Here is a 19769-nt window from a genome sequence, read left to right on the forward strand (position 1 = left end):
AGTAGTCAGTTCTTCAGAAACTAAGGATCCTGTTTTTATATTGAATCTTGGCTTTGGCTCTCAGATCCACTTGATCAATGTAGCCAATGATGTTTCCCTACCTAAGCATGCATGGACAAGAAACAAAGTGAATAGAACACAAAAATCTCTGTGAATTTCCTAAAGCCACAGTTCATACCTGCTGCAGTATTGCCATTTACTGCCAGTTTCTATCTGACTCAGACATCCGAAGCCTCTAACTGGATCCAAGCCAGTTAATTATCAGATCTGATATAATAATCCAGGACTGATCCTGGATCCAGTCCAGTTTCTACAATGACTTCTGAACCCAATTTGGTTAAAAAAAATTTGCTCAAACAAATGTACATAGCCGAAAACACAAATCCACAGAGCTGCAGAATCTGAGCAAGAACTTACTCATGATCCTCAATTGATGTGCGAGAGCAATGAACACAATGGGCCCAGTAGGTACATTGCTTAGTCACTTAATGCTCCTGGGATTGCGGAAAGCTCCACTTTGGGTCTCACTTCTGATGCCATCTGTTAAAATAAAAACTTTCTAGATGCAGTGGCTGATACTTGTAATCCCAGCACTTTGGGAGGCCAAGGTGGGAGGATCACATGAGGTCAGGAGTTTAAAACCAGACTGGGCAAGAGTCTGGGTGCTACAAAAATTAAAAAAATTAGTCAGATATGGTGGCACACACCTATAGTCCCAACTATTCAGGAGGCTGAAGCAGGAGCATCACTTGAACCCAGGAGTTTGAGGCAGCAGTGAGCTATAATCATGCCACTGCACTTCTGCCTGGGAGACTGAGTGAGACCCTGTCTACAAAACAAAACAACAACAAAAAACTTTAGACAAATTAAATTTAATAGAGTTTAATTGAGCAAAGAACAATTCAGGAATTAAGGAGGCCTTTGAACCAGAATAGATTCAGAGACAGTCTAGGACAGCCACATCATCGAAGAGGATTTATGGACAAAAAGAAAAGTGATGTGGGCCAGGCATGGTGGCTCACTCCTGTAATCCCAGCACTTTGGGGGTCAAGGTTGGTGTGTCACCTGAGGTCAGGAGTTCCAGACCAGCCTGGCCAACATGGTGAAACCCCGTCTCTACTAAAAATATAAAAATTAGCCAGGTGTGGTAGCAGGTGCTTGTAGTCCCAGCTACTTGGGAGGCTGAGGCAGAAGAGTCACTTGAACCCGGGAGATGGAGGTTGTAGTAAGCCAAGATCACACCATTGCACTCCAGCCTGGGCGACAAGAATGAAACTCCATCTCAAAAAAAAAAATCAAAAAAAAAAAAAGAGAGAAAAGAGAGTCACAGAAACAGTTTATTGGTTACAGCTTGGCATTTGCCTTAATTGAACATGGCTTGAACAGTTGGCCACCTTTGATTAGCTGAAACTCAGTGATTGGTAGAAAAGCAAGTTATAGTCTATTTAAACATTTAATTAGGTTGTAGTTCACCATGTACAGATAAATCTTTAGGTCACGTTTAAAATATTTAAGAAGGCAGGTTAAATTCAGTGACTTTCTTAAGAGCTCATGGTACATTGGAAGCTGGGATTAAGGTTTCTGAGACAGAATGCCTGGGAATCCTAAGTTCTGCATAACGTATGTCAGGTTTCCTACTTATTTTCCTTTCTATATTTTCCTCCTTAACACTTCTAATTCATTCTATCTCTGGCTTGCAATTTAGTTCCTACTTGCCCACACCACTGAATCTCCACTGCTGAGCCACAAAAATAGCTCTTTCTCTGCACAGCTGAATTCTTTTCTTTCCAAAAACAGTTGTGGATAGAAGCATCCATTTCTTCACAGTAAAACCCCAAACCTGGGCTGGGCTTGTCATGCTTGTAATCCCAGCACTTTGGGAGGCTGAGGTGGCAGGATTGCTTGAGGACAGGCCAGGAGATTGAGACCATCATGGGCAACATAGTGAGACCCTGTCTCTACAAAAAATTTTGAAAATTAGCTGGGTGTGGTAGTACATACCTGTAGTCTCAGCTACTCCAGAGGCTGTGGAGGGAGGATCACTTGAGATCAGGAGCTGGAGGCTGCAGTGAACTATGATCATGCCACTGCACTCCAGCCTGGATGATAGAGCAAGACTACATTTCTAAAAGCACAAAAGCAATAAAACCCAAACCCTATCCACCAGTCTGTTCTCTTGCCTCAAGGCTCTAATAACACAATCACAGAAGAGTTAAACTTTCAACATTTTCACAAGTCTGAGGTACTCTTTCATATTTTTTTTGGTTATCTTATTATGCTAAGAATATTTAAAACCCATAGAAAATTACATGGATAATTATTACTAAAGTCAACAGTGGTTTTCTTCTCTTATATTTCTTAACCTTAACCATCTTAATCTAATTATGATAATTCTACCTAAGTAAAGATTTATTAGTTAGAGTTATACTTTCCTTCTTCTTTTTTAATTCATACCCTCTGGAGCTATAATGAATAGGGAAATGTTTGTAGGTTAGAAACTGATACCTAACCAGGCTCTTTCTGCTCACACACAGTAAGCCAATCACTGTAACAATGGGTTTTGCAAAAGAGAAAGGGGTTATTCATGAGGCAGCCAAGTGAGGAGGTGGGAGACCAGTTCTCAAATACATTTTCCCCAAAATAGTACTTGAGGGTACTTATGGAATAGAAAGCCAGGTGGTCTAAAGTGTGGGAAAAGGTGATTGGCAAGTAAGAAAAGTGAGGTATTTAGGGTTTCTGTGCAAGTATAATCAAGCTACATGATTGTTCACTGGACACATGTTCAGATAATGGCATTAGCATGATCTGAAAAAGGAGTTTTTGGTCATCTGATGTCAAAAGATTACCTCTTGAGGATTTGCACAAGCCTGGTTGAAGGGTTAGTGATCTCAACTAGTTTGAACTGGACAGGAGCTGTCCCTAAGTTTCTAAAAAGCAACTTTAAGCAACCATTACTATAATGATCCACAGTCAGAAATGTTATCAACAAGGAATTTAGTCCAAGATTAAGTATGCATTATTTGGCTATGTGACTTGCTAGTGGGAGTTCTAAGATCAACTAGAAGTAAGTGATTAAAAGCAGCCAAGGCTGCTTAAGTTTGGCAGGCTTAATCAGGTTAGCCCTGAATTCAAATTGAGGAGGGTGAAAAAAAATCAAATAATCTGATCAATCTACTGATTAGTCAGTGAGTTCTTGCATAATTTGGAATTTGGAATCCCTTCATTAAACTGCATCTCAGAATTCTGCAGGTTTCATGACTCATCAGCATCTCTGATATCCAGAAAATCTTAGATGCATTCTGAATTTAGGAAAGAGAGACAAAAAAAGGAAACACCAAACACCCTGCCCCTTGCCCCACAACACCCATATCTTCTTGACAGCCAAGTAGAAAATAACATAGAGAAAGTCCTCAGATAATCATTCCATTTCTGGAATGATTCCAAATCTTAGCACTTTATCTGTTTTTGCTTGTTGTCACATCCTATGAGCATTGTCTAAATGTTGTACAGCTATTAGATTACCGGAAAGATTGAGTTGGAAACATTAGGGCAACATATAGTCCCTTCTTTAAAGGGCACTGAATGTTGGTTATAACCAGAAAATATGGAGCGTGGATCTATCCTCTGAGATTAGAATTTTGTAAAATGCCCTAGTTATTAAACTATTTTAAAAGGCATAATTTAGGTGAACTTAACCTAGACTTTAAGAAACAATAAGAAGAATAAAATAAAACTTCTTGAACAACATTTTAAAATAAGATGCTGTTCTCAGATGTATAAAACTATAATTTCCCATAGAATAAATGATTAAAAATAAAAATACTCCTTTTAGTTTAATCATTGATGCCAGGAAACTATTTGGAGAATGACAGGGTTAAAAGTTAAATATTACCTGAAGCACAGCCCACAAATAAGTTTTCTTATCATATAACCATCTCTTTTCTCCTCATTTCCTGTTTTATTTTTGTCTCTAAAGCTCTTATTTGTTTCACTGACCATCACTTTGGGTGGTTTAAATAAAATCGAATTAGATGTAATAAATTGCAGAGATGTTCTGCTTGTTTACTTTATTTTGGGTTTTTAAAAACTATTTATTTCATAAATGATCACATTGTATTTATTACTTATGCTAAACACCATAGGAGATAAAAATTGAATGTGGCACAGATTATGTCCTGAAGACACTCATATTCACCCACTGATCATCTTTAAAAAAACTATTTGCAACAGTGTTATTTCTTGCCAATAATGATACCAACATCAAATACATCATCTTTAGCCTGTAATTTTTTCCTCTCTGACTGCATTATCAAACCTGTGCCAGCATCAAAACCTCCTTCCCCACAAATGACTGGTCATTGAAAACATACAAATAAAGGAAATTGAATTGTTTCTTTCTATGTTTGTTCTTTTATTGGATCCATCTGGATATTTAAATAAACTTTAACGGTTGAATCATATGATGAATCTTTCTAATTCTTCTCTTTTGACCTCATTGATTCTACAAAGTTTTCTGAGCACTTAGTGCATGAGAGGTGCTATAATATGTCACTTTATGATCTAAAGAGAAGACTCTCACATTTTCTCAAGCAGCAGAAAAGAATTATATACACAGAGAAAATTTCTATCTGGCATTTTGTGACTATTATTTGATCCATTAGTTAAAGAACAAAATCAAATATGCTTTGTTTTTTAAAAAAAGTTGAAGGGGTGAGGAGGGTATTTAAAGTATATATATATAAGTAAGACACTTATATATTTTTTAAAAATATAAAATGGTGTAACTATAAATTGTTACAACTACTTTGGAATATTGTTTGGCTATGCCTAGTAAATCTAAATATATGTATACCCTATAAATTATAAATTAAACTCCTAGTTTTATGCCCATCAGAAATGCACACACATGTTAACTGAAAGACATATTCTGGGGTTCTCATGTTGTGGGAATCAGGAGACCAGAGAGACTAATAGGGTGGAAAAGGAGGATTTTATTTAGGGGCACCTGCTCAGTGGATTCACATCCAAAAGGCTGAACCCTGGAAAAAGATAGGGCTTGACTTTTCTACATGCATCTGTGGCACGAAATGCAGTGACATGAAAGCAGGTAGAACAAAGACAGTTTATCAAACAGTGACAGGCTCATAACTCAGGCTTTCATGTGACTCTTGCTATGCAGGCCAGGTGGCTGTTATCTAGGCTTGCTCAAGATGCCTGCACAATCTTATCTCATGTCCTTTGCTATGGCACCCAGATGGCTGCAATCAAATCTTGCTGAAGCATGTCTCATGACCTCTGTGGTGCTACAGAGACTTACAGATACTAGGTACAGAAAACAGGAATCTATAAACTCATAAAAACTTGCAGAGCAGGGTACAATGGCACAGAGCAGGGAGGGATTCAAGGGAGAAGCTACTCATACCAAAGGAAAGGAAAGAAAATTTGTTTTTTCCCTTTTTAGCTTCTGCTTCACTCAAAGCAGCAGTATTAAAAATCGTCAGGGTAAAACTCAGGAAGATGGTGGATAGGACACAGGGCTAATATGCATCTCCCACTTGAATGGACAGAACAGCATGTGGAGACTCACACTGAACTTTCGCACCAAGAATTGTCATAGGAATGTATGAGGGTAACAGAAAGAATTTACAGATCCTTTGAAAGAAGTGTCCTGTTGCTGCAAACTCTACAAGACAGGCAAAAACTGTTAGTTACCAAAGTGTAAGAGGGGGAAAACCTGTCTCCAAAAACACTTCCTCATTGAGGATTCTGAAAATCCAGATCATGGGAGAAGGATTTAATTTTACCTACAGCTGGAACAGACTTATGGAGCCATGTGCAATATTAAAGTAGAGTCAGCAGCAAAAAGAGCTTTGTAGATACTCCCAGTTGTCAGCTTCAGCCCAAGGAAGCCGTCCATGACTATATCTCACAGAAGCCCTTGGGGAAGGGAACCAGCAGATTTAGGGAGGGGCTACAAGGTGAAAGAAGCTTCCAACTGAATTTTGTGATAATTTTGACTGTGCACAAACTTCCTTGAGCAGAATCCTGAGTGGGGGTGTGGCAAGTGGGATCTGCTGCAGATATAAGCACAGAGTCTCTGACATTGTGAGCAGACAGGGAAGGGCATGGCCTGAAGGCTATGCTTGTTTTCTCAGCTGGGAAGCTAATGGCCAGGTGGTCTCAGTTGCACACACAGGTTGCCTGGATCTAAAATATTAGCAGGGCACTGTGGGAGCAAGACCAGTCTCACCAACTATGTGGGAGGTGGGTGAGGCCTTTCACTACTGGCTATTCCCCACTTCCCTGGTGAAGTATACTGCACAGCAGAGGCAGCCATAATCCCCTCTGGAACATAACCCCAGTGACCTGAGAACCACCTCCTCATCCCCTACAGTGGCCATGGCAAGCCCCATTCAAGGAAAATCTGAGCTGAGACCCACCTAACCCTGCCCCAGCTGATGGTGTTTCTCTACCTGCCCTGGTAGCTGAACACAAAGGACATAATCACTTGGGAGCTTTATGGCCCCACCCATCACCTGAGAAACCAGAATACTTTCCCTGGTTAACTTGGGGCAGTCTCAATTTCCACTGCTAATACCACAGCTGGTGCTCTCTTGAAAGTGTCACCTCCAGGTTGGAGGCCAACTAACTCAGGCCATTACAGCAACTCATGATAGAGTAACACTGTTCCCAGGAAGAAGAAAACAACTGTTAACACCATTGCCTGCAATATTCTGGCTAAGCAGAGGTCCCAAATCTGTCCACATGACAACTCTGCTGCTAGCCAGGATTCAATGCTGCCAACCAGCTTTTGAGAAAGCTAGCAAACTAAGCCTATCTACAACCAAGGATTCTCACGAAGTCTATGTCACTTTCCTGTCACCTCTACCAGAGCAGGTGCTGTTATCTATGACTGGGAGACCTGAAGACTGATCACATAACTGGGCCCTTTGCAGGCATTCCCCACCATCAGCCCAGAGTGTGGTAGCCCTGCTGGGTGGCTAGACCCAAAAAAGCAATGATAATCACTGCAGTCTGGCTCTTTGGATGCCTCATCCCTAGGGGAAAGGGGAGAGCACCACATTAAGGAATCACCCCTTGGGACAAAAGAATTGGAACAGCAGACTTTTAGTTCTAGATCTTATTGCTGGTGAGTAGTTTCTCACAGCAGAGACACAATTGCAGTGCTGGTTGCAGTAGGGAAACTCTGCACGTATACCCCAAAAGGCAGGCAGCCTCTGTGATCATGAAGGGCCTTGGAGAAGGTGTCCTTGTTCCACTTGGCTCTCCACTGCAGAAACAGCTGAGGCTTCCCCTACATGAATGCAGTGTGGAGACACCTATAGACAGCCTTTCTGGAAAAATCCAGGATGAGTGCAGCCCCACAGGAGGAGCATGCCCCAGATGGAGGTCTTCTCAAGAGACAGAGTCACAATGCCTCCCTACTTGGGACATCACCATTCCTATAGATGGAAAGAGGTGCCCATCTGATCTGAATAGCTGATATACTAGGACAGGAGTGAGGTGAGTTGCTTCTCTACCTACCTGGCAGGGGAGCTGAGGTAGCTCCCATTCTTCACCCTGAAAAAACCTCAGCACATCTAGTTGAGAGCTCTCCTAGGCACCCACATCAAGGTTGGGACCTTGGCCCACCATTGGGTATTACATCTACCTATCTGCCTTAGCCACAACTCGTGCCTACCAAGGAATACGTCCCCTATTGACCTGAAGCATGAATCATCAATTCAGTAAATAAAACACTGGAAAATAAATAATAAATAAACAAACAAATAAAGTACATATGACAAGAGAACAAGATAAGCTTCAAGAGATCCCTGCCATTCCAACATCATAGGAGACAGTAAACACCCACACACCAAGAATATAACTACTAAAACCAGCATTGGGGAAAGCCAGTGCACAAAGACTCTCTGTAACTAAGGATTTCATACAGAGTTTTCACCCCTATGAGCACCAAGAATCAAATAAGGCTAAAATAAACATTAAAGTCTGATCCCTAAGAGGGGAAAACAAAATTAAATTCAGAAGAAAACACAGTCAAATCAAAAATAAATTCAAGAACAATTTAAAAAAATAGTCTACCCAAATGAGAAGGAACCAGAAAAGTAATTTTGGTAAATGACAAAACAGGGTTCTAAAACACCCCCAAAAGATCACACCAGCTCCCTGGCAATGGATCCAAACCAAGAAGAAATCTCTGAATTGCCAGATAAAAAATTCGTAAAATCAGTCATTAAGATACTCAAGGAGATACCAGAGAAGGGTGAAAACCAACATAAAGAAATTTTAAAAAATACAGGATATAGATAAAAATGTTTCCAGAGAAATAGATATCATATAGAAAAAACACAACTTCTGGAAATGAAAGACACACTTAGAAAAATACAAAATGCAGTGGAAAGTTTCAACAGTAGACTAGAAAAGTAGAAGAAAGAACCTCAGAGCTCATAGTTGAGGCTTTTGAATTAACCCAATCAGATAAAGACAAAGAAAAAAATTTTTAAAAATGAACAAAGCCTCCAAGAAATCTGGGATTATGTTAAACAGCCAAGTCGAAGAATAATTGGTGTTCCTAAAGAAGAAGAGAAATCTAAAAGTCTGAAAAATATATTAAGGGAATAATTGAGGAAAACTTCCCTGACCTTGCTAGAGATCTAGACATCCAAATACAAGAAGCTCGAAGAACTCCTGGGAAATTTATCACAAAAAGATTATTGCCTTGGCATATAGTGATCAGGTTATCTAAAGTCAAGATGAAGGAAAGAATCTTAAGAGCCATGAGACAAAAGCATAAGGTAACCTATAAAGGAAAACCTATCATATTAATAGCTGATTTCTCAGCAGAAACATTACAAGCCACAAGGGATTAGGTCCTATCTTTAGCCTCCTTAAAGAAAATAATTAGCCAGAAATTTCACATCCGACAAAACTAAAATTCATAAATGAAGGAGAGATAAAGTATTTTTCAGACAAAGAAATGCTGAATTTGCCATGACCTAACCAGCACTGCAAGAAATGCTAAAATGAGTTCTGAATTTTGAAACAAAACCTCAAAATACACCAACATAGAACCCCCTTAAAGCATACATCTCAAAGGGCTGATAGAAAAATAACACAATTAAAACAAAAAAAAAACAACCCAAGGTATTAAGGCAACAACTAGCATGATGAATAGAACGGTACCTTACATCTCAATACTAATGTTGAATATAAATAGCCTGAGTAGTCCACTTAAAAGATACAGAATGGCAGAATGGATAAAAATCTATTAACCAAGTATCTGCTGTCTTCAAGAGACTCACCTGCCACATAAGGACCTAAATAAACTTAAGGTAAAGAGGTGAAAAAAGCATTCCATGTAAATGGAAACCAAACACAAGCACAAGTAGTTATTATTTCAGACGAAGTAGACTTTAAAGCAATAACAGAAAAAAAGACAAAGAAACATTATATAATGATAAAAGCATTAGCTCAACAGAAAAGTATCACAATCCTAAATAGATATGCACCTAACACTTGAGCTCCCAAATTCATAAAAAAATTACTACTAGACCTAAGAAATGAGATAGATGACAGCACAGTAATAGTAGGGAACTTCAGTACTTCACTGACAGCAGTAGATAGGACAAGACAGAAAGCCAACAAAGAAACAATAGACCTAAACTATATCCTAGAACAAATTGATTTAACAGAGATTTACAGAACCTTCTACCCAACAACTACAGAATATACATTCTTTATATTAGCACATGGGATATTCTCCAAGATAGACCATATGATGGGCCACAAAATAAGTCTCAATAAATTTAAGAAAATTGAAATCATATCAAGTATCCTCTCAGAACACAGTGGAATTAAACTGGAAATTAACTCCAAAAGACACCCTCAAAACTATACAAATATGTGGAAATTAAATAATCTGCTTTTGAATGATGTTGGGTTAACAATGAAATCAAGATAGAAATTTAAAAAATGTTGAAATGAATGATAGTAGTGACACAATTTATCAAAACCCCTGGGATACAGCAAAATGGTGCTAAAAGGAAAGTTCATAGCATTAAATACATACATCAAAAATTCTGAAAGAGCACAAATAGACAATCTAAGGTCACACCTCAAGGAACTAGAGAAACAAGAACAAACCAACCCCAAGCCCAGCAGAAGAAAATAAATAACCAAGATCAGAACAGAACTACATGAAATTGAAACAAAAAAAATTACAAAAGATAAATGAAACAAAAAGCTGGCACTTTGAATAGATAAACAAAATTGATAGACTATTAGTGAGATTAACCAAGAAAAGAAGAGAGAAGATCCAAATGAGTTCAATTAGAAATGAAATGGGAGATATTACATAGACATCACAGAAATACAAAATATCATCCAAGGCTACCATGAACACCTTTACACACAGAAAAGATGGACAAGTTCCTGGAAATACACAACCTTCCTAGATTAAATAAGGAAGAAATAGAAACTCTGAACAGACCAATAACAAGTAGCAAGATTGAAACAGTAATAAGAAAATCACCAAAAAAAAAAAAAAAAAGAAAAAGTCCAGGACCAGACAGATTCACAGCTGAATTCTATCAGACCTTTAAAGAAGAATTCGTACCAATCCTACTGAAACTATTCCAAAAGATAAAGAGGGAATTCCCCGCTAAATCAGTCTATGAAGCCAGTATCACCCTAATACCAAAACCAGGAAAATGCATAACAAGGAAAGAAAACTACAGCCCAATATCCCTGATTAACATAGATGCAAAAATTCTTAACAAAATACTTACTAGCTAAATCCAACAGCATATGAAAAAGATAATCCACCATGATCTAGTGGGTTTTATACCAGGAATGCAGGGATGGTTTAAAATACGCAAGTCAAAAAATGTGATACTTCACATAAACAGAATTAAAAACAAAAATCACATGATTATCTCATCAGACTCAGAAAAAGCATTTGACAAAATTCAACATCTCTTTATGATTAAAACCCTCAGCAAAATTGGCATAGAAGAGACATACATTAAGGCAATAAAAGCCATCTATGACAAACCCACAGCCAATTTATGCTAAATGGTGAAAAGTTGAAATCATTCTCCTTGAGAACTGAAACAAGACAAGAATGCCCACTTTCACCACTTCTATTTAACATAGTACTGGAAGTCCTAGCCAGAGCAATCAGATGAGAGAAAGGAATAAAGGACATCCAAATCAGTAAAGAGAAAGTCAAACTGTCATTGTTCACTAGTGATATGATTGTATACCTAGAAAACTCTAAAGACTCATCCAAAAAACTCCTAGATCTGATATATGAATTCAGTAGTTCCAGCATACAAAATCAATGTACACAAATCAGTAGCACTGCTGCACACCAACAGTGACCAAGGTGAGAATCAAATAGAGAACCCAATCCCTTTTACAATAACTGCAGAAAAAACAAAACAAAACACAACAACAACAACAACAACAACAAAAACTTAGGGATATACCTAACGGAGAAAGTGAAAGATCTCTACAAGGAAAACTATAAAACACTGCTGAGATAAATTATGGATGACACAAACAAATGGAAACACATCCCATGGTCCTGGATGGGTAGAATTAATATTGTGAAAATGATCATACCACCAAAAGCAATCTGCAAATTCAATGTAATTCCCATGAAAATACCACCGTCATTCTTCACAGAACTAGAAAAAACAACCCTAAAATTCATACGGAACCAAGAAAGATCCCACATAGCCAAAGCAGGATTAAGCAAAAAGAACAAATTTGGGGGCATCGCATTACCTGACTTCAAACTATACCAAACAGCCATAGTCACCAAAGCAGCATGGTACTGATATAAAAATAGGCATATAGACCAATGAAACAGAGAATGCAGAAATAAAGCCAAATACTTACAGCCAGCTGATCCTTGACAAAGGAAATAAAAACCAAAGTGGGGAAAGGACACTGTATTCAACACATGGTGCTGGAATAATTGACAAGACACATGCAGGTGAATGAAACTGGATCCTCATCTCTCACCTTATACAAAAATCAACTCAAGATGGATAAAAGACTTAAATCTAAGACCTGAAACCATAAAAATTCTAGAAGATAACATCAGAAAAACCCTTTTAGACATTGGCTTAGTCAAAGACTTCATGCCCAAAAACCCAAAAGCAAATGTAATAAAAACAAAGATAAATAGATGGGACTTAATTTAACTAAAAAACTTCTGCACAGCAACAAAACAAAAAACAAAGAAAACAAAAAACCAGCAGAGTAAGCAGACAACCCATAGAGTGGGAGAAAATATTCACAAACTATGCATCCAACAAAGGACTAATATCTGGAATTTACAAGGAACTCAAATCAGCAAAACAAAAAACAAACAAAAAACAAATAATGCCATCAAAAAGCAGGCTAAGGACATGAATACACAATTCTCAGCAGAAGATAAACAGATGGCCAACAAATATATGAAAAAAATCTTCAACATCACTAATTATCAGGGAAATGCAAATCAAAATCACAATGTGGTACCACCTAACTCCTGCAAGAACAACCATAATTTAAAAATATAAAGAAATAGATGTTGACGTGGATGTGATGAAAAGGGAACACTCTTACATTAATGGTGGGAATGTAAACCAGTATAACCACTGTGGAAAACAGCATGGAGATTCCTTAAAGAACTAAAAGTAGATCCACCATTTGATCCAGCAATCCTGCTACTGGGTATCTATCTAGAGGAAAAGAAGTCATTATATGAAAAATACATTTGCACAAGCATGTTTATAGCAGCACAATTTGCAATTGCAAAAAATGGAACCAGCCCAAATGCCCATCAATCAACAAGTGGATAAAGAAAATTTTATATATATATATACACACACACACATACATACACACACACACACACATACACACACCATGGAATATTACTCAGTCATAAAAAGGAACAAAATAATGGCATTAGTAGCAACCTGCATGGTGTTTGAGACCATTATTATAAGTGAAGTAACTCAGGAATGGAAAACCAAAAATTATATGTTCTCACATATAAGTGGGAGCTAAGCTATGAGGATGCAAAGGCATAAGAATGATACAGTGGACTTTGGGGATTTCAGAGGAAGTGTGGGAGGGGCGTGAGGGATAAAATATTACACACTGGATACAGTGCACACTGCTTGGGTGATGGGTGCTCCAAAATCTCAGAAATCACCACTAAATAACTTATCCTGTTACCCAAAAACTATTGAAATAAAAATTTAAAAAGAAATATGTTTTGTATTATACTCAGGGTCACAGAGTTTGTAGTGTCAAGTTACTAATAACTTGTCAAAATATTCCTTCAAGACTAAATTCTTTAAAAAAAACAGCCAAAAAATGGTAACTACTCATATGCCCATCAGAACTAAAATGAATAAAGAAATTGTGGTATATTCACACAATTGAATTGCATTCTTTGCAGTCATGAGAAGGAGCAATTTATAACTTCATGCAACAGTGTAGATGAATCTCACAAATATAATGTTAAAGAAATCAGACACAAAATATATACTGTTTTATTGCATTTGTATAAAATACCAAGACAAGAAATACTAATTTGTATTATTAGAAGTTAGTATAGTGGTTTTCCTAGAGCAGGGGAGTGACATGAAGAGATCATGAAGGGAGCTGCCATTGTGCTAAGTTGTTTCTTAAACTTGGTGCTAAGTCTGGGAAATTCATTGAATGTCATACTTATAACTTGTGTGCTTTTCTATATGTAAATTGTACCTTAATAAAGGTTTTAAAAACACACTAAAATAACCCTGAAAACCAGTAAGCTATATTGAATGTTACATATCCATTTTCATTATTATTGCTATTATTATTGTTTTTGTTTATTGTTGTTTATTTTTATTCTAGTATATGATGGGGACGGTATTTTATGTCACATTCATTTTAAGGTTATGAAGCCAATTAGATATTGTGATTTAATTTGCACTGTGGGTGTTTCTTTTCTTTCATCAATGTTTATTTATTGTTCTGGAATGCCAAGGTTTTGTATAAGCAATCTTATTATCAATCAGTGACGTACGAAACTGTCAAAATGAAGCAGAATTAGTTGTGAGTCTATAACTTCGACAAATGCCATTGCAGTCTGGCTCCCTGCTAATCGCAGTTATGATATTGAATCGAGAAATAGTCCTTGAAAAATTAATTAAATCCTATTATAGAGACTAAAATGAATTTAAAGGGCAGAGAGAAAAAATTAACAGAAGAGAATGACAACAGCACCTTATTGAATTGAAGCGATATCTTGTCGTGTAAACAGAGAGATAATTAAATGCACAGAAGATACTAAATTGGAAGATGTTGCTTTGACCAGCAAAAACAGAGAAACCATTCTTTTGGTCTTGGAAAGGTTGCAGTCAGGGCAGGAAAAAAATTAAATTCAACCAGGGAAAAATGCATGCCTGCTATGCCTAGGGAAAGTAAACTGAAACACAGATATTCTGTGGGAGACAGAAGCTGGAAAAGTCCAGTATCCTGAGAGAGACTGAGCAAAAGCATAAAAAATTAGATAGCAGGACCTGACAGGACTGGAAAGAAAGGCCACTGATCACTCTCAACTCTGAGGGGCTATTTCTTCTTGTTTTCCTCTGAGCCACCATGGAGCTCCTTTCAAGATCAAAAGAAATTTGGTAAAGCCAAAAAAAAAAAAAAAAAAAAGTAGAAAATCTCATGTAGAAATCACAAGAAAATGGAGTAATGTAGGGAAAAGATATTTATGTCTCTGATCCTCTGCACTATTATTTAAGAAGACCAAAGTTCTCCTTTAGAGAATTATATGCATAGACACACATTTGTGTGTGCATGCGTGTGTGTGTGTGTGTGCGTGCATGTGCTGGGTTCCCTATTGTATCATGCTTAGAGCACAATTGATGAATTCACATCAAAGGAGCCCAGAACTTTGGTTTTGTCCAGCTCCACCTTGACTTCTAGCCTATCAAATACAAAAACTGTCTCTGGCACTCTGAATCTAGCCCTCTTTTTATACTTTTAGTTGCTACATTTACGGCAACTGTGGATAATATAAGCTGTTCCTGAATGTATGTTGTATATTCTAAAAATAATTCATAGGATACATTACATGCTGTATTTTGTGTTAAAACATTTCATTTGCTAATGGAAACTCCAGCACTAGCAAGATAATAAAATAAAGGCATGCAAATTTTGGAGAAAAGCACCCAGAATTACTATGATTCCAACATATTTTTGTATTGGCTGAGCCCAATTCTTCAATATTATTATCAATTATTTCATCTCTTGGTACTTTTTGAATAAATTCATTTTCTGCTAAAGATGAAATAGTTATTTGTAATGAAAAACCTGCCTGGTGCAGTATGTATTTAAATTTGAGTATTATCAGTTCCTTGGAAACAGGATGTGTTTGTACTATGCTAAAAAAATGTTCTCAGAAAGGTCTCTTCAGATATGTTATCATAACTGAAAGGGAACAAAACAATTTTGGTTTCATACAATTTGAGAGATGTCTTCATTTGGATTCCTTTAAGCAGATCTTGAGACAAGAACTTGGGTATAGGTAGTTTATTTGGGAGTTGATCCCTGGAAGAACAAAATAAGAATGCATTAATGGGGGTAGCACATTTATCAACAATTGGAACTTTAACCCCACTAGGAATCCTTCTGAGAAACTATGTTTCAGAACTGATGTCCCCAGAAGATGGGGAGGCTGGCATATTTATCTACCATTTCTCATCTCGTTGGTAAAGGTTTGCTTTGTTTTATTCTTGCCTAAAGAAATAAGAATTCTAGTGAGGCAAAAAGATAGTCATTTACTAAGGAAAAATCATGTTGTCATATGTTGGTATTTGCAGTCAGCATTGTGGGTTGCTAATCAAAATGGCTACTCTAGGTAGGAGCTGGAAGTAACAGCCTAAGCTCAGACCTGGTGACAAGTATGACATTCAAGGGTAAGGGCAATTGCTGTTTTCAGTACATGATTGACAGTTGTGGATATAAGGTGTTGAAGCCTGAGTGGAAGGCTACGGTGAGAGTGAGTGGTCTAACAAGCAGAGCAATTAATATGTCAAGGAGTCTTGGTGGTCCTTGTAAGGTCAGGCAGAGAGGCAAGTTGACCATTCTGAATCAGAAGCCAGAAGCTTCTGTGTTAAGATTGTAATCCCACTGTCTAGAAAAGGAGAACTGCAAGTGTAAGGCAGGTTCTCAACCTCAAGAGAGTATTAGGGGCCTAAAAAGATTGCTTGAACAGTCAGTGAAGAAGCCCCATTCTCTAAACTGGGAGACAGGGCAGAGAATTACAGCTCATGAACCAAAGAAACACTCTGGGAATCTATGGTCGCTGAATTTTGCCCGATGGTGAACTCCATTTGATGTGGGAGTAGAGTACCTCAACGAATTCCAAACTCACGCTAGTATTGATAGAAGCCTGCAGGTGGGTGTCACTTGGTAGGGCACAGGGGTGGGGGTGAAGGAGGATGCCCAAACAGAGAAGTCTATCAGAGCCTGATATTTGTCAGTGAAACAAATTCTTGATATCTTTGAAGAACTGAATTTATTCAGTCATCATATTTCTCCAACTGAGTCATAGGCACATATATTTCTAGAATTGCAATATAAATAATCAATGCAAGTGAACAAAATGCTCATATATTTTTCAATTTCTACTTAAATGATGTATTAAGTTTTAAGAATATTCTCCTTTTATGAATACAGTTTTTCATGGAATACAAAAATAATAAGACAAAGTTCCTGCCTTATGGAAGCTTGCAATATAAAGTGTACATGATTAACAAATTTTAAGTGTCTCTAGCATTCAGCATACTGCTCCACACATAAATACTTGACACATATTTACTAAATTAAGAGCTTGTAAGTTAATCCAATGTCTCCTTAATATAATTAAAATACTATACTTCAAATTTTAGCAATGGAGAGAGAATCTTCCCTTGAATAAAGAAAAGATGGACTCTGTAGCACCAACATTTACCTCCAATATTCACCTTCCCAGTGGGATCTCAGTAATTTCTGCTGTCAGTGTTCTGACCCAAGGAATGTTGCTATCCCAAAAATGAACTCATGGCTCCTTCTAAAATCCTGCAACTCACACTTGAGGGTAAGATGAAATACTTAATAGCTAGCATTTAAAACAATGCCTGACACATAGTAAGTACTATCTAAACACTTTATGCATATTAACTCATGTAATCCTCACACAAACATGAGGAGAGTAGGTCCTAAAATTATCAGAAAACAAGACACAGAATAGTGAAGTAACTTGCTCAAGTTTACTCAGGAAGTGCCAAGCCAGGATTACAGCCCAGGCAGTGTGACTCCAAAGTCTGTCCTTGTAAGACTACTCTATCCTGCTCCAAGATTTTGTTCAGATCCATAGATAGCAAAAGGAAGCAGTCCCTGGGAGAAATATACCATGAACACATTGCTTATATAGTAAGGCTTATTTATCTTAATCTTTGCTTCTTCTACTTAAGCAAGTTATTTCATGTGTCAAGTGCCATCCTTCTTTTTGCTCTGGAGTGTCCTCAAAGGCCCTAAAGAGTCTGAAAAAGCAACAGGAGTTACTTCTACTGTCTTCCTAAGGCTCCCCTTTTACTAGGACCTGCCCTTCCTCATGATACTGATACCAGCAATATTCATCTTTTAGAGGAGATCCTACCTACCAATATAGTAAGAGCATCCATCTTACTATATTGAAAACAATTGGTAAAACTGTAAAGAACTATTAAAAACAAAATGTTGTGATCTACACATAGTACACATAATTACATAGCTAAAATATGTCACTCTAACACCCTCTTTTAGGTGCAAATGGCAAACATACTAGCAGCAATGTTTCATGAAGCTTGTAATCACTGATCTAGTTCAATAGTTACACAGAAGCATGTTGAAGAAAGGTAAATACGTAGATTAATTTAATGATGACACAGAAATGATTGAACCTATTTTTGCCATTCAAGAAAAAATGAGTCATTTTTATATTTAAATTGGCTTGGTTCTTGCTGTATTACTGATGGAAATTATTTCCAAGTATAAAGAGATGAGCAATTGGGCATTTCTTCTCTTGTGTATTCACAACCTTAAAACCAGTTTGAATATAATTCTTTACCAGTATTGAATTTAGATTTTGTTTTTCCTGCTTGTATGCAACACACTATATTGATTTGGATATTTTGAGTAACACATTTCTAGAGGAAACAATTCAAAAATATCACTTCATATTTCCTTTGGAATACATGTACAATTCGCCATACCTTTGGGTTTGTTGCATAACTGCAGTAAATATTAAAAGACTGGTAATAAGATTTTAGTGACTTCATAGATTTTATCTAAAGATGCATATTAACCCAAAGAGAATAATTGTTTTATTTGATATTTCTGAAGATTACAGGTCACATCCATTCACTTTCAATATCTAATTAACCAATCAGAACATATGAAAAGTAGTAAACCAAGAAGGATTATTGTTTGTTTCTTTCTTTTCTTTTAGAGCAGATATCTAGTCTTATTCTGTGCTGACTTATTTTTAAAACAGTAGAAGATGTTTTTCTCAATGCAAATATAAAATATTCTTGTACCGGATTTATGGAACTAGCAGCACATTCATTTGCATTTTTCAACTCAGACATGACAAACATCCAAGCAATTTAGAGCTGTTACTCATAAATCGTGTCCACTCTGGTGGACTAGTTCCTAAATTTTTGGAGCTGCTTTCCACTGGAGAATGAAAATGAATTTTTCAAATCTCATTCCATTATACTGAACACAGTATAAATGTTTATGAATATTCACTATAAAATTAGAGGTTATTGGAGCCTTACGATTTGAATTAGCATGGAAATGTAGTTTTTTGAAGTCTCTGAGTACTAAAAAAAGCTACTGTTTTAGTGTCTATGCAATAATGCTGGGAAAAATTCTCCACCAGATGGCAAGAAATTCAAAAGGTCTAAAAATGCTGTCACAGGGAGTGTGTGTGAAGAACCCAGGGAGGTTTACCAGGGAGTGCTGAGGTCATTTCTTCAAGTGTATGAAGGGCTAGTATTGAAAAGAGAGTACACTTTTCTCTGTGCACTCTCAGAAGTTAGAACCAGTGTGTACTATGTCTGGTATAAGTTTGTCTTACCATTTCTCTACTAAGAACTCCTTTAAATGTGGTTTGTTATTGTAACACTTTTACAACAAGCTATATTTGAACAGTTACAAACTGTACGTACTCTATGATGCTTGTTCTATGAATGGATTTCTAAATTTCTGTGTGGAATACAAATTATTTGCAGTTTTCTGTAAATAAAGATTAACTTCCATCCTTTTCTTTTTTACTTCTATTTACTTTTTTTAAAAAAGAACCAGAGAACCAAGACCAAGAGGTAAAGATATCCTTTTATCTACTAAGGAGCTCCTCAGAGGTGGTACATTCTCCATGTCAAGTGTTTAGGTAGAACTAGTAGGACTATGTCTGTTTTAGGGATGAAGTTGACATGATCTCTTTAATAAGTGGAAGGTAGGATTAGATTATTTCCAGAGTGTCATCACCATCCTCACATTGAAGGAGACAAATGCTAGCTGAAATAGTCTTTGTGATGCAATGTGATAATGCCCACTTCGCTGTTTAAACAGTGACTTGTTAATATCTGGAAATTATCTTCAGGAAATAGTTTCTACAGACCATTTTAATACAGCCAGTTATTAGCTTCTTGTACTTCAGACTT

The sequence above is a fragment of the Papio anubis genome, chromosome X (assembly GCF_008728515.1).
Source record: "Papio anubis isolate 15944 chromosome X, Panubis1.0, whole genome shotgun sequence".
Classification (NCBI taxonomy): domain Eukaryota; kingdom Metazoa; phylum Chordata; class Mammalia; order Primates; family Cercopithecidae; genus Papio; species Papio anubis.